This window comes from Sycon ciliatum, chromosome 1 (assembly GCF_964019385.1).
Source record: "Sycon ciliatum chromosome 1, ocSycCili1.1, whole genome shotgun sequence".
Lineage (NCBI taxonomy): Eukaryota > Metazoa > Porifera > Calcarea > Leucosolenida > Sycettidae > Sycon > Sycon ciliatum.
In genome coordinates, this window is record NC_088643.1 from 1056962 (window position 1) to 1067477 (window position 10516).

A 10516-nucleotide genomic window follows, 5' to 3' on the forward strand; every position below is an offset into this window, starting at 1 on the left:
TCTTTTTTCAATGCCGCTGAGATGATGGAGTGCATGGGATGAAGGTGACAAATTCGGCGATAGTTATAAGAAAGTTCGTTGCTCTCAATGTTCGAACTTGCACCTTTCCCACTTTTCCGTTCAGCGGACTCATTATGTTATTACAGAAAAGTGGGAAAGGTGCAAGCTCGAACATTGAGAGCAACGAACTTTCATATAATTATCGCCGAATTTGTTACTAAAAAATCCGTTTCTTATGTTATGCAAAAAAAACAATGTGATGACAGCCATTCCTCAAATTGCACTGCTCTGCACTGCAACTTCTTTGTATTATTACTCAACGTTCTTTCATCTTGATCAAATCTTAAAGGTTAGGACTAGATTAGGAGGAGAATGCCTGAGGATCAATACTTCCATTAAGGATATAGTAGTGATTCTAAAAAATTGGCCATTGAAATATTACCTTGTAAATAACATAGCAAGGGGCGCTACGCTGCTCTGGAACTGGGAAGATACCTTAGGTGTTCTCAGTGTGGGAAGAAGACAAACCATACACTCGCTTAAAGCTTGGCGTATGCCAATCCCCCGCCAAGTAGTGAGAGCTTTATTTCATAAGCCAATGCCTTCCTGAAGCCGTAGAGCGTCACTTGTCAACGACTAGTAGTAGTATTTATTTTTCTTACCATAGGATGCCTCAACAGTGATATACACAACTATTAAGTGGGCTGATAACGAGATAAGTGAAAAGGAAAAGAAAGGAAAACTAGACAATATTTGATTGAGAATGCAGTGATTAATGTGGATGGATTTGTTTATTGGCCAGGTGTGTGAGGGGTATGATGACCGTGATCTGTTGTTGTGTGCCTGTATTGCTATGATGTCAAGCAGAAGAATGGCAAGAAGGGATGCTCCCAGCCGCAGCACGGCCGAAAGAAGAAGAGCAAGCCGGCACCGGCACGGAAGAGAAAAGATTTCGCTGCGCGTGTCCTGACCCGGCTGGAGAAGGATAAAAGTGTAGGTCCATGGTTTAATTCTTTCTTTGCATTGCGTATACCTGTGTCTCGTGGTGTGCGACGACTGGTTTGATTTCAAATGCATGTTTTAGATTTGTTTCTAACTTGATTGTTTCTTCGGAGTTGAATATCATGAGCAAGAAATCAGTTTTAGTGCAGCCCTTCACAATCAAAATCAAGCTGACAAGTTATGATATTCTTCTCAAAAGCCTTATTTAGCCATTTTACCCACAAATGGCCCACATGGGAAATTGTATAATCAATAATTTGGTCAAAATACGCAATTGTGGGAAAATCATGCACCGTTGGGAAAGGAAAGCCGTGCATGAGACATGCTTTAGGATAGGGCTGAAATGAGTATCTCGACTATTCAAATATTCGTTAATTTAGCTTTGCAGAATGAACATTTGTGAGGTAACGAATATTAGAACTGAAATTTTTTTCCCAATATGCTCGACACAAATGTTTTATTACAATCAGCGTGCAACCTTACGGAGCCATCTGACAGCGTTTCTGGGGCGATGTTGCTCTCAACGGAGAGCGAAGCAAGGTCGCTGAAGGTTTTTATGTCAATGGCGTTGGTTTCCTCCCTGAAGTATACTTTTTTGCCTGTATGATGAGGCGGGGTATTCATGCCCTTGTCAGAACTCTGACGATTTGCATGAATTATCAATCAAGAACATTTGTTCGTTCGGTCGTTCGTTCGTTAGAGTCAAGAATGTTGAGAAATTGTGTTCGTTTCAGTCCTACAGTTTAGGTTGTAGCAATACTCTCTCTACTTACAGGGCAAGCCTGGAATAAGTGAGGCAAGTTTGCGACGTACACACTGTAAGCCCATCAGCACATAGAGCTTCATCTGTGGGACACAGGTGATTGCAAATTACGTCTGTCGTCCTTTGATTATGCGAGGTGGCTATCGAAAACGTATGCCCTTGTATCTGAATATTAAAATGAGTTTCCGCACGTAACATTCGATGTTTGAAAGTGACTTATTTTTTGTAGAGTATATTGGTGTGTCATAATGGTACTAAAGTTGGTTGCTCCAACGAGGAGCACACGCTTCTTGCCGACCTAGACACTTGAGTGACTAACGATTGCCATCCGGAGCACACGAGAAGCACGTAGCACCTTCCGCTCGGCAAACCTGAAAGAAAGCACCACTGCCTGCTCAATACACAGTGTGTCAAGTTCGGCAAGAAGTTTGTGCTCCTCGTTGGAGCAACCAATTTCATCACTAGTACCGCCGAAGTCCCAACTTCTAAGTTCATAATGGTACTAGTTTGTAAAATTATTGCCTTTGGGTGTTACTCTTTCAGTGAAACCATTTCTTGTTGAACCTTCTACTACTAGTATCTTAGTTTATGCCCCAGCTGTTACGCTGTCATCACACCACGGTACAAAGCGCTGTGTCTACATCCACATAAAGTTTTGGTCGGTTGTCATGATGATCCATGTACGGAGTGAAAGCGGGAGCAGAAGAAACGGGAAACGTAGACGTGGTAGCCAGCGGGAGTGGGCCCCTTTTTTTATATAAAAGGGTGTATCTCCCACAGTCTGTTTAAAAGCGACCTTGTACGTGGGAATCTTCAAATTTCTCCAAAACATGACCGCGTGTACTGGTCAAGAACTGTGCCTGTTTGATGACACGACTACCCGTTTTGGATTTTTCACTGTGGACGCAGACGTAAGGGGAAGCCAGAGAATGAAGTGTGATGACGGCCTTACTAGCTCCTTGGGTGTTGCTGGTATTATCGCCTACGCTGATTTCTTGTATTCGTTGCTGCCAAATTTTCCTTACATTACCTTTATTCTTGTTCCTTTTGGCCAGGCATTCTTCACCATCACGCTGATTTCTTCAGAAAAGGTTGCCAACCTTAAACCCATGCCGGAGGATGTGGCCGAGCAGCAAAGCGGCAATGTGATGGAGAGTCGGGATTCAATTCTTGCGTACTTTCGTAAGAATCATCTCGAGTTTACAACTTTGCGGCACGCGCAGTACGCTACACTGTGCATGCTCGTCGAGCTGCAAAGCCAGTCAATGTAATCGGCTACCGCTGCAATACCTGCATGGCTGAAATTATTGGAAGTCGTTTCCATTGCCCAGTGTGTGACGTAAGTTTGCATATTCATATTGGCCACTGTGTGTTTCCAGATTTTGTTTGTATTTGTTGTCTCAAGTTCTCTTAGTTCTTCTAGAGTAGACTGTACATAGAGGTACACGACAGAATTTTTAATCCACATGACTGTAGCTTCTTCTGTACAACATGCAACACCTGCAGATTGCAGGTTCTTTACTCACCAGTAGTGTCCAGATCTGCCTCCATTCTGTATCTGATTGTTGTTTTGTACGTGTTTGTGTTTTGTACGTGTTTGTGCCTCCTTATGCTAGGATTATGACAAGTGTGCTTCTGATCTGTGAATCTATGTGAATGAGCATGCAGACATTTGTATGGATTAGTAGTAATTTCGCACGGTACATTTCAAACAAGGATATTGTACTATACTGTTCAAACTAGCTACACGCCGTACTGCTCTAGCTTATAGGTTGTACTCCGATAAATCGACTGTTAGCGTAGCAGTTAACCATTTAGGTGAAAACCGTAGCCGTTTGATCCCTATTGTTATACTGGCAATCTAATGTTGTTTATCCTTTCTCACTTTTTTGATCTTTCAGGATATTCACCAGTCCACACTTCAAGATCAAGTCAGCGTACCGACCGGTATGTCATACTTTGAGGGTGATTACTGGCCTAAAGTGTTTGAGAAGATCGCCCAGGAGGAAAAAGCGGAGAAGATCGCAGCTGAGGCCGAGGTATGCATTATCTTCTGTGTAGAGCAGGACTGATGGTTCACATCTCTCTCTCGAATTCAACTCCATATCAAACATTTTACCACCGGTTGGATGGCATTTGGGCACCAGCCGCTGTTCGTCTTATGGTTGTTGGCAATTTGTCTTTTTTCAATGCCGCTGAGATGATGGAGTGCATGGGATGAAGGTGACAAATTCGGCGATAGTTATAAGAAAGTTCGTAGCTCTCAATGTTCGAACTTGCACCTTTCCCACTTTTCCGTTCAGCGGACTCATTATGTTATTACAGAAAAGTGGGAAAGGTGCAAGCTCGAACATTGAGAGCAACGAACTTTCATATAATTATCGCCGAATTTGTTACTAAAAAATCCGTTTCTTATGTTATGCAAAACAACAATGTGATGACAGCCATTCCTCAAATTGCACTGCTCTGCACTGCAACTTCTTTGTATTATTACTCAACGTTCTTTCATCTTGATCAAATCTTAAAAAGGTTAGGACTAGATTAGGAGGAGAATGCCTGAGGATCAATACTTCCATTAAGGATACAGTAGTGATTCTAAAATATTGGCCATTGAAATATTACCTTGTAAATAACATAGCAAGGGGCGCTACGCTGCTCTGGAACTGGGAAGATACCTTAGGTGTTCTCAGTGTGGGAAGAAGACAAACCATACACTCGCTTAAAGCTTGGCGTATGCCAATCCCCCGCCAAGTAGTGAGAGCTTTATTTCATAAGCCAATGCCTTCCTGAAGCCGTAGAGCGTCACTTGTCAACGACTAGTAGTAGTATTTATTTTTCTTACCATAGGATGCCTCAACAGTGATATACACAACTATTAAGTGGGCTGATAACGAGATAAGTGAAAAGGAAAAGAAAGGAAAACTAGACAATATTTGATTGAGAATGCAGTGATTAATGTGGATGGATTTGTTTATTGGCCAGGTGTGTGAGGGGTATGATGACCGTGATCTGTTGTTGTGTGCCTGTATTGCTATGATGTCAAGCAGAAGAATGGCAAGAAGGGATGCTCCCAGCCGCAGCACGGCCGAAAGAAGAAGAGCAAGCCGGCACCGGCACGGAAGAGAAAAGATTTCGCTGCGCGTGTCCTGACCCGGCTGGAGAAGGATAAAAGTGTAGGTCCATGGTTTCATTCTTTCTTTGCATTGCGTATACCTGTGTCTCGTGGTGTGCGACGACTGGTTTGATTTCAAATGCATGTTTTAGATTTGTTTCTAACTTGATTGTTTCTTCGGAGTTGAATATCATGAGCAAGAAATCAGTTTTAGTGCAGCCCTTCACAATCAAAATCAAGCTGACAAGTTATGATATTCTTCTCAAAAGCCTTATTTAGCCATTTTACCCACAAATGGCCCACATGGGAAATTGTATAATCAATAATTTGGTCAAAATACGCAATTGTGGGAAAATCATGCACCGTTGGGAAAGGAAAGCCGTGCATGAGACATGCTTTAGGATAGGGCTGAAATCTCGACTATTCAAATATTCGTTAATTTAGCTTTGCAGAATGAACATTTGTGAGGTAACGAATATTAGAACTGAAATTTTTTTCCCAATATGCTCGACACAAATGTTTTATTACAATCAGCGTGCAACCTTACGGAGCCATCTGACAGCGTTTCTGGGGCGATGTTGCTTCCAACGGAGAGCGAAGCAAGGTCGCTGAAGGTTTTTATGTCAATGGCGTTGGTTTCCTCCCTGAAGTATACTTTTTTGCCTGTATGATAAGGCGGGGTATTCATGCCCTTGTCAGAACTCTGACGATTTGCATGAATTATCAATCAAGAACATTTGTTCGTTCGTTCGTTCGTTCGTTCGTTCGTTAGAGTCAAGAATGTTCGATTGCTGAGAAATTGTGTTCATTTCAGTCCTACAGTTTAGGTTGTAGCAATACTCTCTCTACTTACAGGGCAAGCCTGGAATAAGTGAGGCAAGTTTGCGACGTACACACTGTAAGCCCATCAGCACATAGAGCTTCATCTGTGGGACACAGGTGATTGCAAATTACGACACGTTTTCTGTCGTCCTTTGATTATGCGAGGTGGCTATCGAAAACGTATGCCCTTGAATCTGAATATTAAAATGAGTTTACGCACGTAACATTCGATGTTTGAAAGTGACTTATTTTTTGTAGAGTATATTGGTGTGTCATAATGGTACTAAAGTTGGTTGCTCCAACGAGGAGCACACGCTTCTTGCCGACCTAGACACTTGAGTGACTCACGATTGCCATCCGGAGCACACGAGAAGCACGTAGCACCTTCCGCTCGGCAAACCTGAAAGAAAGCACCACTGCCTGCTCAATACACAGTGTGTCAAGTTCGGCAAGAAGTTTGTGCTCCTCGTTGGAGCAACCAATTTCATCACTAGTACCGCCGAAGTCGCAACTTCTAAGTTCATAATGGTACTAGTTTGTAAAATTATTACCTTTGGGTGTTACTCTTTCAGTGAAACCATTTCTTGTTGAACCTTCTACTAGTATCTTAGTTTATGCCCCAGCTGTTACGCTGTCATCACACTACGGTACAAGGCGCTGTGTCTACATCCACATAAAGTTTTGGTCGGTTGTCATGATGATCCATGTACGGAGTGAAAGCGGGAGCAGAAGAAACGGGAAACGTAGACGTGGTAGCCAGCGGGAGTGGGCCACTTTTTTGTATAAAAGGGTGTATCTCCCACAGTCTGTTTAAAAGCGACCTTGTACGTGGGAATCTTCAAATTTCTCCAAAACATGACCGCGTGTACTGGTCAAGAACTGTGCCTGTTTGATGACACGACTACCCGTTTTGGATTTTTCACTGTGGACGCAGACGTAAGGGGAAGCCAGAGAATGAAGTGTGATGACGGCCTTACTAGCTCCTTGGGTGTTGCTGGTATTATCGCCTACGCTGATTTCTTGTATTCGTTGCTGCCAAATTTTCCTTACATTACCTTTATTCTTGTTCCTTTTGGCCAGGCATTCTTCACCATCACGCTGATTTCTTCAGAAAAGGTCGCCAACCTTAAACCCATGCAGGAGGATGTGGCCGAGCAGCAAAGCGGCAATGTGATGGAGAGTCGGGATTCAATTCTTGCGTACTTTCGTAAGAATCATCTCGAGTTTACAACTTTGCGGCACGCGCAGTACGCTACACTGTGCATGCTCATCGAGCTGCAAAGCCAGTCAATGTAATCGGCTACCGCTGCAATACCTGCATGGCTGAAATTATTGGAAGTCGTTTCCATTGCCCAGTGTGTGACGTAAGTTTGCATATTCATATTGGCCACTGTGTGTTTCCAGATTTTGTTTGTATTTGTTGTCTCAAGTTCTCTTAGTTCTTCTAGAGTAGACTGTACATAGAGGTACACGACAGAATTTTTAATCCACATGACTGTAGCTTCTTCTGTACAACATGCAACACCTGCAGATTGCAGGTTCTCTACTCACCAGTAGTGTCCAGATCTGCCTCCATTCAGTATCTGATTGTTGTTTTGTACGTGTTTGTGTTTTGTACGTGTTTGTGCCTCCTTATGCTAGGATTATGACAAGTGTGCTAAGTGCCATCAGGAACGCGGCCATTATCACCCGATGGAGCAACATGGTCGGCGGTGATTAAAGCTTTGAAGCCAATGAAGGCACCTGTAGTGTTCACGTGTACCTACGCGCTGTGGCATTCCTTGGCCACTCCAGACATTCCGCCCCCTGGACCTTTTCCAATGTATGTCTCCCTCTACGATGCCGCCATGCGCTGGCCCGCCTGGACATGGAGTTTCAAACTTTATCTTGCTGCGTCCAAAATTAGCGATGACGACCAACAGCGTGGGCTACTCCAGTACCTGGGAGGAGACGACATCCAGCAACTCGTGCCCACTCTCAGCAACACAGGGGCAACATTCGACGACCTCGCCAAAGCGTTGCAGGACGAGTTCGATAAACACCAAAACAAAAGAACGGCCGAAAGAAGAAGAGCTAGCCGGCACCGGCACGGTAGAGAAAAGATTTCGCTGCGCGTGTCCTCACTAAGCCGGAGAAGGCTAAACATGTAGGTCCATGGTCTCATACTTTCTTTGCGCTGAATATACCTGTGTCTCGTGGAGTGCGACGACTGGTTTGATTGCAAATGCATGTTTTAGATTTGTTTCTAACTTGATTGTTTCTTCGGAGTTGAATATCATGAGCAAGAAATCAGTTTTAGTGCAGCCCTTCACAATCAAAATCAAGCTATGAAATTCTTCTCAAAAGCCTTATTTAGCCATTTTACCCACAATGGCCCTCATGGGAAATTTTGAAATCAATAATTTGGTCGAAATACGCATTTGTGGGAGAATCATGCACCATTGGGAAGGGAAAGCCGTGCATGAAACATGCTTTAGGATAGGGCTGAAAGGAGTATCTCGACTATTCAAATATTCATTAATTTAGCTTTGCAGAATGAACATTTGTGAGGTAACGAATATTAGAACTGAATTTTTTTCCCAATATGCTCGACACAAATTTTTACTACAATCAGTTGGTTGCTCCAACGAGAAGCACACGCGAGAGAGAGAGAGAGAGTGAGAGAGAGAGAGAGAGAGAGAGAGAGAGAGAGAGAGAGAGAGATAAAGAGAGAGATAGATAGAGAGAGAGAGAGAGAGAGAGAGAGAGAGAGAGAGAGAGAGAGAGAGAGAGAGAGAGAGAGAGAGAGAGAGAGAGAGAGAGAGAGAGAGAGAGAGAGAGAGAGAGAGGGAGGGAGGGAGGGAGAGAGAGAGAGAGAGAGAGTGAGTGAGGGAGAGTGAGTGAGGGAGGGAGTGCGAGTGAGAGAGAGAGAGAAATACAGAGAAATACAGAGAGATGCAGAGAGATAGAGAGAGATAGAGAGAGAGATAGAGAGATAGATAGAGATAGATAGAGAGAAAGAAAGACGGAGAGAGTGAGAGTGAGTGAGTGAAAGAGTGAGTGAGAGAGAGAGTGAGAGTGAGTGAGAGATAGTGAGAGAGAAAGTGAGAGTGACAGAGAGAGAGAGTGAGTGAGAGAGAAGGTGAGAGAGAGAGAGTGAGAGAGAGAGAGAGCGGAGAGGGAGTACGACTGGGTTGGTTATTGGGTTATCTGGAATGTGCGAAATCTGGGCATTGATACTGGTCTTATTGTTCACCTGAAGAAAACCTAAATATTTGTTCATGACTTTTTCTCTTGTTGTTTGTAGCACTGCCGCCCAATGCTCTGGCTACATACCTTCAGGAGAGAATCAACGCTTACCTTACAACTGCTGACACTAACCGTGAAGCTGGCCACGTTCACATCCGTGTGCTCTCCAGCAGCAAGAAGACAGTGAAGGTCAAAGATGCCACCAAAGAAAAGTAAGTAATGTCTGTTGTTGGTGGCAGTGGTGATCTGGTGCTGTTGTTGGGTTTTTTTCAATATATTCCACGCATATTTAGATTCACACTTGTAAATTTCACTGTTGTTGCTCTTAGTGTTATTTCTCTAACTTAGATTTTCTATAATAGTTCAATTTTTGTTTCAGTGTCCATTAGTACAACGACGATTCCTGATGAGTGTTGTACGAAAACTTGTTTGAATCCCTTTCTTTCTCTACACAATTTCTTCACATTTTTCATCGTTTTATTGCACATTGTCTCCACAGTTTTACAATACATGAATACAGTGTACACAAATGTCGATCCAGCTTGTATTACTGATTGCGGTTATCAAATTGTTGTCTCCTCGCCGTTTGTTCGCATATTTAGACATAATTATATTGTCGTAAGAGCCCTCTCGAAATCAATCTAAGGTGTGGCTTTGGTTTATTCAATTTGCTGTATATGACATTTTACCTATTAAGGTTCTGTGCCGTCATAAGGTTTGATCAGCAAATAGTGCACCAAAGAATGTGCCAACCATAGTATACCGACTGTATTCTCAAGCAAGAAAAAAAGATCTAAGGGTACTTCAAGGACACGGGCAGGAATCTCTGGTCAGTGTTTTCCTTGTGGCTAGTAGGAATATACTGGGTACCACCTGTCTATCGCTGTGTACTAGTATTGCTTATTCGTATGGACCTCTCTTAGTCCGGAGAGTTTTCACAAATCATCATACATCTGTCATACAAGCCAGCCTTTTTCATTACACTCAACTCTGTGTGTGTATTTCTGTGTACATGTGCGTGTATGTGTATGTTTCTTCCATTAATGCCAGGTTTGAGGAGCTAAGTGCTACATCTTTCCCGGAGGAGTGTCCTTATGTAGCAGAGTCTGTCTTTGCTTTTGTGGAAATTGATGGCAAGGACGTGTGCTTCTTTGGCATGATCGTGCATGAGTTTGATTCTGACTGTCCCGAGCCTAATATACGGTAAGATCTATATCCATCTTGTGCTCCTGCTCTCTTTCTCTTTCTCCTTCTCTCTTTCTCCTTCTCTCTCTCTCTCTCTCTCTCTCTCTCTCTCTCTTTCTCTCTTTCTCTCTTTCTCTCTCTCTGTCTCCCTGTCTTCCCCACTGTCACACTCTCTCTCTCCCTCTCCCTCTCCCTCTCTCTCCTTATGTAGCAAAGTCTGTCTTTGCTTTTGTGGAAATTGATGGCAAGGACGTGTGCTTCTTTGGCATGATCGTGCATGAGTTTGATTCTGACTGTTCCGAGCCTGATAGGTGGTAAGATCTATATACATATTGTGCTCCTGCTCTCTCTCTCTCTCTCTCTCTCTCTCTCTCTCTCTCTCTCTCTCTCTCTCTCTCTCTCTC

General features: G+C 43.3%; 1 long non-coding RNA gene across 1 annotated transcript; it reads left to right on the top strand.

Annotated features, from left to right (window-relative positions):
- The first annotated feature begins 7346 nt into the window (after positions 1-7346).
- On the top strand, positions 7347-10089 carry LOC135806775 (uncharacterized). Its single transcript, XR_010551263.1, has 3 exons — positions 7347-7845; positions 8986-9139; positions 9978-10089. It is a non-coding gene; the product is annotated as an uncharacterized LOC135806775 (long non-coding RNA).
- The last annotated feature ends 427 nt before the right edge of the window (positions 10090-10516 follow it).